We start from the raw sequence: 13,449 nt of genomic DNA on the forward strand, positions 1-13,449 counted from the left end.
GTGGAGGGAGAAGCAGGGTTAACGTTCGAGTCCGTATGACTCTTCTTCAGAGCTAAAGAAAAGTAGAAATGTGATGCAATTTACACTGTTGGGGGAGGGTGGAGCAGGTGAAGCGGGATACAAGGCCAGCGATAGGTCACGAGTGCTTATCCTTTCCTGCTATTATCATATTCTGCTTTCTTAGCTTTATGCCACTATCAGCACCTCCCTTAGCCCTTACCACTACCATTAACATTCCCTTTGTCCTTTTGTTCATGACATCTTTGTCAATCTCTCCTTTGCCCCCACCTATCGCTGGAGAGAGTGTTAATGGTAGTGGTAAGGGCTAAGGGAGGCGCTGATAGTGGCATAAAGCTAAGAAAGCAGAATGTGATAATAGCAGGAAAGGATAAGCAATCGTGACCTATCGCTGGCCTTCACCTGTGTCATGAAGATATTAATGTATACGTTATTGGAAAATATTTTTCTTTTAAAACAGAGGTTTAGTCTGTGGGTGTGTCTTAATTGGATTAAAGCCAGCTAGTCTGCGTGCTTTGTGTACTAATTTTGATATGTAAGAGAGATAGCATGCATTTGTATTTTTTTGAATAGAGCATTCAAGAAGTGGGGTGAAAACTGACACCTATCTTGCAGCTACCAAGCGATATGTCAGTATTACTAATAAAATTGATCTATGAAAGGGGTTTTATTGTTAAAGAGGTTTAGTTCAGAGGTTCTTGATACAATGAGAATTAACATTCAATGGGCAGTGGTAGGTATAACAAGACAACCGTTTTGGGTGTGCAGAGCAGAGACAATGTAAGATCAAAAGGGAGCTGCAAGCCTCCAACTGACTCCATAGGAATCAAAGTGAAAAGAGCCTCATTTTGAATTCTTAAGGTGAAAATGCTTTGCCTGGTGTCTGGTTAAGTCTATGGGTTGCTGTTGCCTTAATGGAGATTAGTTTGGGAATTTGTTTGAAGTTATGAAAGTAGTAATTTGTAGCCATATGCATATAGTAAATTAACAAAATGTTTCATTTAGTTTAATGCAAAACCTCAAACTGATGGCCTGATTCCTGAATTTAGAGTCGCATCTCAAACATAACATTTTAAACAACTGTCATAACCTATAAGTTTAAGTTTCCCTCTGGGATTTTTAAATAACTCAACTTTATCAACTGCATCGGTCAAACAGCCTGCTCCAGCCCCACACCTCCCCCACCCCGCCCCCCCCACCCCACCCCCCACCCCCACCCCGCCCCAAACACACACACACACACACACACACACACACACACACACACACACAGTATAAATTTCATCACATTTCTACTTCTCTGTAGTTCTGAAGAGTCATACGGACTCTAAACATTAACACTGTTTCTCTCTCCACAGATGCTGTTAGAGCGGCTGAGTTTTTCCAGCATTTTCTGTTTTTGTTTCAAATGAACATGCGTGTTGTGTCGCAGAGAAATTCCTTAAACCGAAATATTAACCTGTGCAGGATCAGGTGTGAACCTGGAATCCCAGCAATTCTGCTTTCTGCTTTAGGGCTGACATGAAGTGCTGATTATTTTATATCTTCTAAATCTCTCCAAGTGGCTCATCCTTTGCTTCTAATAGCCTGTGGTTAGTTAACAAGGTGCCATTCATGTGGTACTTTCAGAACTCCCATTTTAAATAGCAGATCACATCACTTAGTTGAACTGGAGCAAAACTGAATCTATGAGCTGCAGCTTATCCTTCACATATTGAAGCCTTTAATTCCTCAAAAATCAGGGAAAACTCATTTCTTGCATGTCAAAAACCTTAATTACATAGGATTACACAGGATACATGGCACAGAAACAGGTCATTCTGCCCAACCAGTCCATTCCAGTGTTTAACACTCCACTTGAGCCTCCTCCTATCTTTTCTCAACCAAATCTATCAGCATATACCGCTATTCCCTCCTCCCTCAAATGGAAGTTATCTTGGGAATCTTCAGCATTGACTCTGGACCCCATGAAGTCTCACGGTATTGGGTAAAACCACCTAACACACCCCCCTCAGCTGATAAATCAGCACTCCTCCATGTTGAATACCAATTGGAAGATGCATTGAGGGTTGCAAGGGCCCAGAATGTACTTTGGGGACTGCAATGTCCATCACAAAGAGTGAGTCAGTAGTGCCACTACTAACTGAACTGACCAAGTCCTGAAGGACGTAGCTGCTAGGTGGTGAGGAACCAAAGAGGGAAAAACCTACTTGACCTTGTCCCCACCATTCTACCACAGATGTGCCTGTCCAAGACAATATTGGTAGGAGCAATCATTACACAGTTGATGAAATCCTGTCTTCACATTCAAGATACCCTTCATGTTGTGTGGCCCTACCACCATGCTAAATGAGATACATTTAGAACAGATTTAGCAGCTCAAAACAGGGCATCCATGAGGTGCTATGTGGCATCAGCAGCAGCAGAATTGTACTAGAATACAATCTGTAACCTCATGGCCCGGCATATCCCCCACTCTACCATTACAACCAAGCCAGGGGGTCAGCCCTGGTTCAATGAAGACTGGGGGTGAACATGCCAGGAACAGCACCAGGCATACCTGAAAATGAGGTGAAACTACAACACAGGACTACTTGCATGCCAAACAGCAGAAGCAGCATGCAAAAGGCTGAGCTAAGCAGCTCCTCAACCAACAGATCTAATCTCTGCAGTCCAGCCACACTGTCATGAATGGTGGTGAACAATCAAACAACTAACAGGAGGAGGAGGCTCCAGAAATATCCCCATCTTTAATAATGAGGATGCCCAGCACATCAGCACAAATGACAAGGCTGAAGCATTTGTAATCATCTTCAGCCAGATGTACCAAGTGGATGAATCATCTCTGCCTCCTCCTGAGGACCCAGCATCACAGATGCCAGTCTTCAGCCAAATCGATTCACTTCATGTGATAACAAGGAATGGTTGAAGGTGTCAATGTATCATTAATTACATTGTCAAGATCTAATAACAATCTTTTTGTTGACTAGCAATTACATTGTATAGCAATTACATTGTTAAGACAATGCCTCGTCAAATCAGATGATGGGCCATTGGCTCACCTATAAGTGGGTACAGATCAAAAGAGTTATAAAAATGGTATCAAAATAATTATAAATGGGTACAGCTGTAATACTCCAGGGTGGAAGGGACAAGGAGAGTCTGCGACAGTGAAGAGCTCTCTTGAGAATAAACCAGCATGAGGTAAAAGACTAACTTTGGACTCACTCTTCCACAACAAGCACCTGTTGTGTCTAACAGAAAGCGCAGGGTACTACAAAGACTATAGACTCTGCCAACATTCCTGCAGTTGTACTGAAGACTTGTCCTCCAGAACTAGCTGCACCCCTAGCCAAGCTGTTTCAGTGCAGCTACAACACTGGCATCTACCTGACAACGTAGAAAATTGTCCAGGTATGTCCTGTTCACAAAAAGCAAGACAAATCTAATCCAGCCAATTACCACCCCATCAGTCTACTTTTGATCATCAGCAGGTGATGGAAGGTGTCATCGACTGTGCTAACAAGTGGCACTTACACAGCAATAATCTGGTCACTGATGCTCAGTTTGGGTTCCGCCAGTTCCTGACCTCATTACGGTTTTGCTCCAAACATGGACAAAAGAGCTGAACTCCAGAGGTAAGGTGCGAATGACTGCCCTTGACATCAAAGCAGCATTTGACCGAGTGTGCATCAAGGAGCCCTAGCAAAACTGGAGTCAATGGGAATCATGGGACAAACATTCCACTGGTTGGAGTCATACCTAGCACAAATTAAGATGGTTGTGGTTGTTGGAGGTCAATCAAGGACATCACTGCAGGAGTTCCTTAGGGTAGTGTCCAACTATCTTCAACTGCTTCATCAATGACCTTTCCTCCATCATAAGGTCAGAAGTTGGGATGTTTGCTGATGATTACAAAACGTTCAATACCATTCATGACTCCTCAGATACTGAAGCAGTCCATGTTCATGTGCAGCAAGGCCTGGACAACATTCGGGTTTGGCCCGATAAGTGGCAAGTAATATTCATGCCACACAAATCCCAGGAAATCTCCAACAAAAGAAAATCTAACCATTTCCCCATAACATTCAACAGCATTACCATCATTGAATCTCCCACTATCAACATCCTGGGAGTTACCGTTGGCCAGAAACAGAACTGGACTAGCCATATAAATACTGTGGCTACAAGAGCAGGTCAGAGGCTGGGAATTCTGCAGCAAGTAACTCACCTCCTGACCCCCCCAAAGCTTGTCCACCATCTACAAGGCACAAGTAGAGTGTGATGGAATACTCCCCACTTACCTGGATAAGTGTAGCTCCAACAACATTCAAGAAGCCCAATACAATTCAAGACAAAGCAGCCCGCTTGATTGGCACCTTATGCACCACCTTAATTCGCTCCCTTCATCACCGGCACACATTGGCATGTGTTAAATCAAGATCATGCCTGCTCTCTTGTACACGATGCAGTGCATCAACTCACCAAGGTTCCTTCGACAGTACCATCCAGACCTGCAACTTCTACCACCTAGAAGGACAAGGGCACCAGATGCTTGGAAACACCACCACCAATTCCCCTCCAAACCACACACCATTCTGACTTGGAACTACATCACTGTTTCTTCACTGTCCCTGGATCAAAATCCTAGAACTCCCTGCCTGACAGTACTGTGGATGTACCTATACCACATGGGCTGCAGCGGTTCAAGAAGGCAGCTCGCCACCATCTTAACGGCAATTAGGGATGGGCAACAAATGCTGGCCTAGCCAACAACACCCACATCCTGTGAAAATGTTAAAAAAAAGCTTGTCCAGCTTCCCCTTAAATGCATCTACATTATTCACTTCAATCACTCCCTTTGCTAACAAGTTTGACATTCTCACCACTCTTTGGGTAAAGAAGTTTCTTCTGAATTCCCTATTGGATTTCTTGATGACTATCAAATATTGATGGCCTCTGGCTATGCTCTCTGTATCACTATCTAAAATTTTTATAATTTTAAAGATTTTGAATATGCCACACCTTAGTCTTTTCTTTTCAAGAGACAGAGATCCAGCCTTTTCATGCTTTCCTGGTACGTATACCCATGCATTTCTGGTATCATCCTTGCAAATCTTCTCTGCACCCACTCGTGCCTCTAAATCCTTTTTATAATACGGCAACCAGAACTGCGCACAGTACTCTTAGTAATCTAATCAAGTTTCAGTACAGGTTTAGCATAACTTCCCTACTTCTCAATTCTATCCCTCTTGAAATAAAGCCCGAGTATTTGGTTTACTTTTTTTATGGCCTTGCTAATCTGTGGTACAGCTTCTAGTGTTTGGTGCATTTGTACTCCAAGAATTAAACAAAGCAAGTACACTTAGCTAATTATACATTAGCCATGCACTTTATGCAAATACTAATTATAGCACAATAATTAAGCCTTTCTCTAAAAGAAATACTTAACATTTATATAGTGCCCTTCGCGAACACAGGATGTCCCAAAGCACTTCGCAGCCAATGAAGCACTTTGAAGTGTAGACACTGTTGTAATGTAAAACATCGCAGCCAATTTGTGCACAACAAGCTCCCACAAACAGTAACAGTGGTAATGACCAGGTAGTTTGTTTTAGTGATCTGAATGAGGGATAAATATTGACCAAGACACAGGACTAAACTTCCCTGCTTGTCTTCAAAATAATGCCATGGGATTTTTTTTTTTTACTTCCACCTGAGAGAGCAGACATGATCTTGATTTAACACCTCAGTCAAAGGATAAGAAAAAAAAGCTCAATTCAAGTTATTAATTTGTTATTTCAGAGGAATTTGTTAAAAACTGCATGCGTTTTACAGTTTGTGAAATGAATGACAAACGTTTGATCTTCATATCTGTCTCCTTTCCTCTATACAAAATAGAGCAGAACAAACTAAGCACATGGCGGTCAACTGGAGACTGTTAGACAGTAGTAAATAAAATATAAACAGACAAAGGGAAATGTGGTCTTGGGTATTACAATTTAGTTAGAAATTAAATGAAGAAAATAAACAAAAGTGGGATAGAAATGAGCAGTAAGCACTGAGAGGAAAATGCATGCCAGCACATAAATGCCAAACAGCAAAGGGTTAATAGATGTAAATACTAGTACACTGCCAACTCACCATTAGACAATTTACAATACTCGTAATGTCACCGAACATAACCTTTTGCAAAAGGAAAAGTCTTGAATGAAATTGCCCAAGGAATCTTACAGCTCCTCCTTGATAGCGTTATTCTCTGAGGAACACGAGCATTGCTCTGCCAGTTTGTAAAGGAGAAGCCACAAGCACAGACCAAAGCTCACAAGTCATCGTTACTAGGTTAAAACTGAAGGGTCTTTTTGTATCAGTTAAATTATATTACTTGCTTCATGGATCGCTAGATTTCAGTTCAGGAGGGTTGCCACAACAGTCGAAACATTTGCTCAAACTTCAGTTTCTCCTCTAGCATGAATGCATCAGATTCTCAATTAATTTTATTGGTAATGATTGCATAAGCAGTACAATGCCTGAGTTAAGTATGGTTCACGATATGTACCTCATCGCCTCTAGCGTGACCAAGTTATTTTAAATTTTCATTTATCGACATAACGCGTTGTAAGAGAGATCGGCTACCCTGTTCATTACCGTAAAATACTTCACTTCACTCCAGCGCTAATATATTCTACTGTAGCAGCGTAAATGAATTACCTTTTTAACACATTTGAAGCCTCGGTTACTCAAACATCTTCATGGATTCCTTATGGAACTGGAAGTGCTTCCCATTTTACATCCCCTGGCTGTGAGCTCACCATTACCCTTCATTTACATACAGCAGACCAGTGGGATTTAATCATGCAAGCATGTCACTTCAACTGGAATGGCACCTTCAGAAAGAATACTGATTCTCTTCCCTGCTGGAACCATCAGCTTAAGTTGCCATGGAGAAAGGAGCTGATCAGAGGCCTGGAGAAGCGACACTTTATGCCAGTATAAGGCAATAATGGCCAATCAGCAACACCACACATCTCACTGCAACCAGGAGCTTCCCTCAGCTCGGGAGTAGTGACTGCGCCCGTGATCTGTATGCAAAGCCAATCAACAAGGTACGCAGCTATTTAAAATGAAAAGGCTCCGCCTCCTCATACAACGATGCATTTTAGTTAAAAGCTTTTATTATAGCCAACAATTGCATTCTTCATTTTAAAGTGGAAGAACAACATTAAATTACAGGCTGAATAATAAAGCCAGTTTATTTAATGGACTGATTTACTATGCAAGGACACAGATTCTTTTCTCAACTGTGATCAAATTTCACCTCCATCAGCAGACAACTGGTTTGTGAACAGAAGCTTTTAAGTATCACATATATGCATCAACCTGATCTAAAATTATTCAGCCAGTACTTTCAGCCTCAAACAGCAACACTAGTTTTTGCCCCAGGTCCAGTTTTGTTCCCCTCCAATGAACATCTAATTCGTTGTTTTGCCATTAAATCATATACAGCACCTGGTCCAATCATGAGTGACTGCTTCTTGCGTAATATGCAAGTCTCAAACCACAAAGACTGGCACCTAAAGCCAAACTCAAAATAAAAGGAATGTACAGCCTCCACTGACCGTCTCCGTTGCTTAGCAACTCAGATGTGGTCTTATCATCAGCAGGTTTAAATACTTACCTTTTCAAAAACAATTGAAACTATTTGCAGTGGGCGCTTATCGTTGCTTTAAAATGTTGGAGCTTCTCACAATAAGAAAAAACAACAGCAGTTCATTATAGCAGCTAGTTAGTTGTCTGCTCTCATCTTCACATCCTTAAAGCTACTCAGCTAACACACTGTAGTATAAGAGTCAGGCACATATAGGGTTAACGTGGGATTGAGTACAGTACAGAACACAGTAATGTAAGAGAACACATGACCCACACCTCGGGATCAGTCTAGTGTTGGACAGGGCCGTGTGTACAAGCAAACATGGAGACAGCTCCTAGCCTGAACCCTTTTCTGTATATATGTATATAGTTCTTGAGTTAAAAAATACATACGGTTAACCTACTTAAGACTATAAAGACTTCATTAAGACCCTACAACTCAGTGTCATAGAATGTGTGGGAAGAATTAAAAGACTACACATAAAAGCAAAAAATGTCATGAAATATTATAAAACAGTGCAATGGTAAGAACTCACATTAAACACTATACAACTAGATAACTGAAAGCAGTGGATGATCCATCTCGGCTTCCTCCTGAGGTCTCCAACATCACAGATGCCAGTCTTCAGCCAAATTGATTCACTCCATATGATATCAAGAAACGGCAGAAGGCACTGGTACAGCAAAGGCTACAGGCCCTGACAAACATCTCGGCTGTAGTACTGAAGGCTTGTGCTCCAGAAGTAGCCATGCCCCTAGCCAAGCTGTTCCAGTAGGACACTGGCATCTACCTGACAATGTGGAAAATTACCCAGTAAATCCAATCCAGCCAATTGCTGTGCCATCAGTCTACTCTCAATCACCAGCCAAATGATGGAAGGTGTCGCTAACAGTGCTATCAAGTGTCACTTACTCAGCAATAACCTGCTCACTGATGTTCAGCCAGGGCCACTCAGCTCCTGACCTCATTACAGCCTTGGTTTAAACATTGGCAGAAGAGCTGAAATCAGAAGCTGAGACGAGAGTGACTGCCCTTACATCAAGACAGCATTTGACCTTGTGTGGCATCAAGGAGCACTGACAAAACTGAAGTCAATGGAAATCATGGGACAAATATTCCACTGGTTGGAGTCATACCTAGCACAAAGGAAGATGATTGTGGTTACTGAAGGTCAATCATCTCAGCCCAAGGACATCATTGCAGGAGTTCCTCAGGGTAGTGTCCTAGGCCCAACCATCTTCAGCTGCTTCATCAATGACCTTCCCTCCATCGTAAAGTCAGAAGTGGGGATAGTCGCACAGTTGCAACTCCTCAGAGACAACCACCAAGCACAACAAAGGCAACAGATGCATGGGGACACCACCGCCTGCAGGTTTCCCTCCAAACCACAAAACATCCTGACTTAGAACTATATTGATGTTCCTTCACTGTCGCTGGACCAAACACCTGGAACTTCCTTCCTAACAGCACATTGGGTACACCTAACCAAATGGACTGCGGTGGTTCACCACCACCTTCTAAAGGGCAATAAGGGATGGGCAACAAATGCTGGTCTTCCCAGCGACACTTGCATTCCATGAAAGAAAGAAAAGCAACAAGAATGGTGAAAATATCACCGGAAATGAACCACAGCATAGCACTCAAACAATTTAAAACTTTTACCACAAACTCCTGGAGTTTGGGGATGCAGGAGCAGAGGGACCTTATATATGTCCATAAATCATTGAAGTTGATAGGACAGGTTGCAAAAGTGATTAACAAAGCATATGGAATCTGGGCTTTATAAATAGGGGCAGAGGGTACAGAAGCAAGTAGTTATAATAAGCCTGTATAAATCCCTGGTTCAGCCTCAACTAGAGTTTTGCATCCAGTTCTGGGCACCACACTTTAGGAAGGATGTGAAAACTTTAGAGAGAATACAGAAAATATTCACGAGAATGGTTCCAGGGATAAGGAACTTCAGCTACATGGATAGATTGGGGAATCTGGCACCGTTCTTCTTAGATAAGCTTAAAAGGAGATTTGATAGAGGTTTTCAAAATCACGAGTGGTCTGGACAGAGTAGATAGGGAGAAACTGTTCCCATTGGTAGAAGGATCGAGAACCAGAGGACACCGATTTAAGGTGATTGGCAAAAGAAGAAATAGTGACACGAGGAAAAACATTTTTACGCAACGAGTGGTTAAGATCCGGAATGCTTTGCCTGAGATTGCAGTGGAGGCAAATTTGATCATGGCCTTCAAGAGAATTGGATAATTATCTGAAGCAAAAACATTTGCAGGGCTATGGGGGAAAGGCAGGAGTGTGGGACTAGGTGAGTTGCTTTAGGTAAGGTTTACTGCAAGAAGTAAAGTGTGCTGAGTGGGGAGTTTGGTGAAGGGTGGTGAGGAGGTGCCTTTTTTTCTCTTCTACTCTTTTTCAGCCTCCAGTATTTGATTTCCACTTTGGTGCAGGAGAAGGAGCAGGTGAGCCAGTAACTAGTATTATCAGTATTATAAGTACTGTATTGTTTTATCAGTATTGTAAAGTTTACTGGCAGTGCCAAAACCTATTGGGAAATGTAAGCATTATTAATTATAATTAATTAGCAATTAATTAACACATATTAGAGATGGCAGGGCAGGTGATGTGCTGAAACTGCAGGATGCAGGAGCTTCTGGACACTGGTGTGATCCAGGGTAAACACATCTGCAGTAAGTGCTTGAAGCTGCAGGAACTTTGGCTCTGAGTTATTGAGCTGGAGGCCGAGCTGCAGACACTGCGGCATATCAAGGAGGGGGAAGGTTACGTGGACACGATATTCCAGGAGGCAGTCACACCCCTTAGGATGTCTTCTGATTTGGTCAGTGGTCAGGGAAAGGGGGGTGTGACTGCAAGTGAGGCAGGTAAGAGGACCCAGAGGGCAGGAGTTTCAGCCCTTGCAATTGTCCAACAGGTTTGAGGATTTTTCTGCTTGTTTGGATGCGAGTGTGGGTTTCGGAGTGGATGAGCTAACTGGCCATGGCACCATGGTACAGGAAGCCATTCAAGTGGCGATAGTTACAAGAAATATAGTGATAGTAGGAGACAGTATAGTCAGAGGGATTGACACCGCTCTCTGCAGCAAAAATCGAAAGTCCAGACAGCTGCCCAGTGCCAGGGTTTGGGACATCTGCTTGGGGCTGGAGAGGAACTTGCAGTGGGAGGGGAAGGACCCAGTCATCGAGGTCCATGTTGGTACCAACAACAAGCAGGACAAAGGTGGTGGTTTTGCATAGCCAGAATGAGGAGCTTGGCACCAAATTAAGAAGCAGAACCTCAAAGGTCATAATCTCTGTATTATTACCTGAGCCACGTGCAAATTGGCATTGGACAGATTAGGGAGATGAATGTGTGGCTCAAAGCCTGGTTCATGGGGCACAGGCACCAATACTGGGGAAAGTGGGATCTGTACCATTGGGACGGTCGACACTTGAACCGTGCTGGGACTGGTGTTCTTGCGGGCCGCATAACGAAGGAAGTAGAGAGGGTTTTAAACTAAGCAGTGGGGGCAAGGGTACAAATTTGGGAAGATGTGGTAAACCAAAGAGTATAGACAAGGCAAAAGAGAAAGGTATAATTACAGGAAATGAAAAACAGACTATGACAGGAAGGGACAGAGTACACAAATCTAACAGTAAATCAACAGTGGAGACTAGAGGTTATAAAAAGAGTAAAGGGATAAAACTAAATGAACTGAGAGTGCACATAGAAAGAAATAAGTATGATTTGATAGCCATTACAGAGACACGGCTGCAGGAGGGCATGGATTGGGACCTGAATATTAAAGGGTATAGGACATTTAGGTAGGACAGGAAGGAAGGGAAAGGTGAAGGGGTGGGCCTATTGGTTAGTGATGGTATTAGCACAATAGAGAGGGATGACCTAAGTTCAGGAAACCAGGATGTGGAAACAGTTTGGGTAGAGATGAGAAATGGTAAAGGCAAGAAGTCTCTTGGTGGAGTCATCTACAGGTCCCATAAAAGTAACCACATGGTAGAATGGAGCATAAAGGAGGAAATAAAGTGAGCTTGTCAGAAAGGCACAGTGATAATCATGAGAGATTTTAATCTATGTATGGACTGAAAAGTCAGATAGGCAAAGGTAGCCCAGATAAGGAGTTCATAGAATGTTTCCAGGATAGTTTCTTAGAACAGCATGTTCAGGCACCAACAGGCTATACTAGACCTGGTATTGTGCAACAAGATGGGATTAATTAATGACCCCTTGTGAAGGCACCCTTAGGTAGCAACGACTATAATATGCTTGAATTTTACATTCAGTTTGAGAGAGAGAGGAATGGGTCCGAAACTACGTTTTTAAACTTAAAAAAGGGCAATTACAAGGGCATGAAAGCAGAGTTGGCTAAAGTGAATTGGAAAATTAGGTTAAGGGATAGGTCAATAGAGATGCAGTGGCAAATATTTAAGGGGATATTTCAGAATACACAAAATAGATACATTCCAAGGAGTAAGAAAAAGTCCAAGGATCGGAAACACCATCCATGGTTAACTAGAAAAGTTAAAGATAGTATCAAACTTAAAGAAAAAGCATATAATTGTGCAACGATAGGTAGGTGAAAAGATTGGATAGAACATAAGGAACAGCAAAGGATGACTAAAAGATTAATAAGGAGGGAAAAATTAGAGTACGAGAGAAAGCTAGCCAGAAATATAAAAACAGACAGGAAGAGTTTCTATAAATATTTTAAAAAGAAATGAATTAACAAAGTGAACGTAGGTCCTATAGAGAGTGAGTCTGGAGAATTGATAATGGAAATGGCAGATGAATTGAACAGGTATTTTGCATCAGTCTTCACTATACAAGATACAATTAACATCCCAGAAGCAGCTATAAATCAGGAAATGGAAGGGAGGGAGGGACTCAGGAAAATTACAATCACCAGAGAAGTAAGTGGTACTGAGTAAATTGTTGGAGCTGTGGGCTGACAAGTGCCCGGGTCCTGACGGGCTTCATCCTAGGGCCTTAGAAGAAGTGACTGGTGAGATAGTTGATGCATTAGTTTTAATTTTCCAAAACTCCCTAGATTCAGGAAAGATTCCATTAGATTGGAAGACAGCAAATGTAACTCCATTATTCAAAAAGGGAGGGAGACAGAAAGCAGGAAACTACAGGCCAGTTAGCTTAACATCTGTCATAGGGAAATGTCAGAAGCTATAGTTAAAGAAGCTGTAACAGGGCACTTGGATAAGTTCAAGGTAATCAGGCAGATTCAACATGGCTTTGTGAAAGAGAAATCATGTTTAACCAACTTATTGGAGTTCTTTGAGGAAGTAACATGTGTTGTGGATAAAGATGAGCCAGTGGATGTACCTTACTTAGATTTCCAGAAGGCATTTGATAAAGGTTATAAAGCATAGATAGAAGATTGGCTGGCTAACAAGCGGAAAGTAGGCATAAAAGGGTCTTTTTTAGGTTGGCAAGATGTAATGAGTGGTATACCACCGATATCAATGCTGGTACCTCAACTGTTCACAATTTGCATAAATGACTTGAACGAAGGATGGCTGCCAAATTTGCTGATGACACAAAGGTAGGAAAGTAATTTGTGAAGAGGACATAATGAGGCTACAAAAAGATATAGATAGGTTAAGTGAGTGGGAAAAGATCTGGCAAATGGAGTATAATGTGGGAAAATGTGAAATTGTCCATTTTGGCAGGAAGAATAAAAGAGAGGCTTATTATCGAAATGGTGAGAGATTGCAGAGCTCTGAGATTCAGAGGGATCTGGGTGTCTTAGT

At 42.1% G+C, this 13,449-nt stretch overlaps 1 protein-coding gene across 3 annotated transcripts in view; it reads right to left on the reverse strand.

The window, feature by feature from the left end:
* The window catches only part of pitpnm2 (phosphatidylinositol transfer protein, membrane-associated 2), a 314,925-nt gene that overhangs the window by 257,022 nt on the left and 44,454 nt on the right, over window positions 1–13,449 (reverse strand). Inside the window, exon 1 of one of the 3 annotated variants that reach the window (XM_078554572.1) lies at window positions 6,730–7,040. The exons of the other annotated variants lie outside the window; for them this stretch is intronic. The gene's annotated coding sequence lies outside the window, so the exon portion shown is untranslated. Of the gene's footprint in view, window positions 1–6,729; window positions 7,041–13,449 lie in introns of those variants that run through there. 3 annotated transcript variants of the gene reach the window in all.

The sequence above is a fragment of the Cetorhinus maximus genome, chromosome 12 (assembly GCF_964194155.1).
Source record: "Cetorhinus maximus chromosome 12, sCetMax3.hap1.1, whole genome shotgun sequence".
Classification (NCBI taxonomy): Eukaryota; Metazoa; Chordata; class Chondrichthyes; order Lamniformes; family Cetorhinidae; genus Cetorhinus; species Cetorhinus maximus.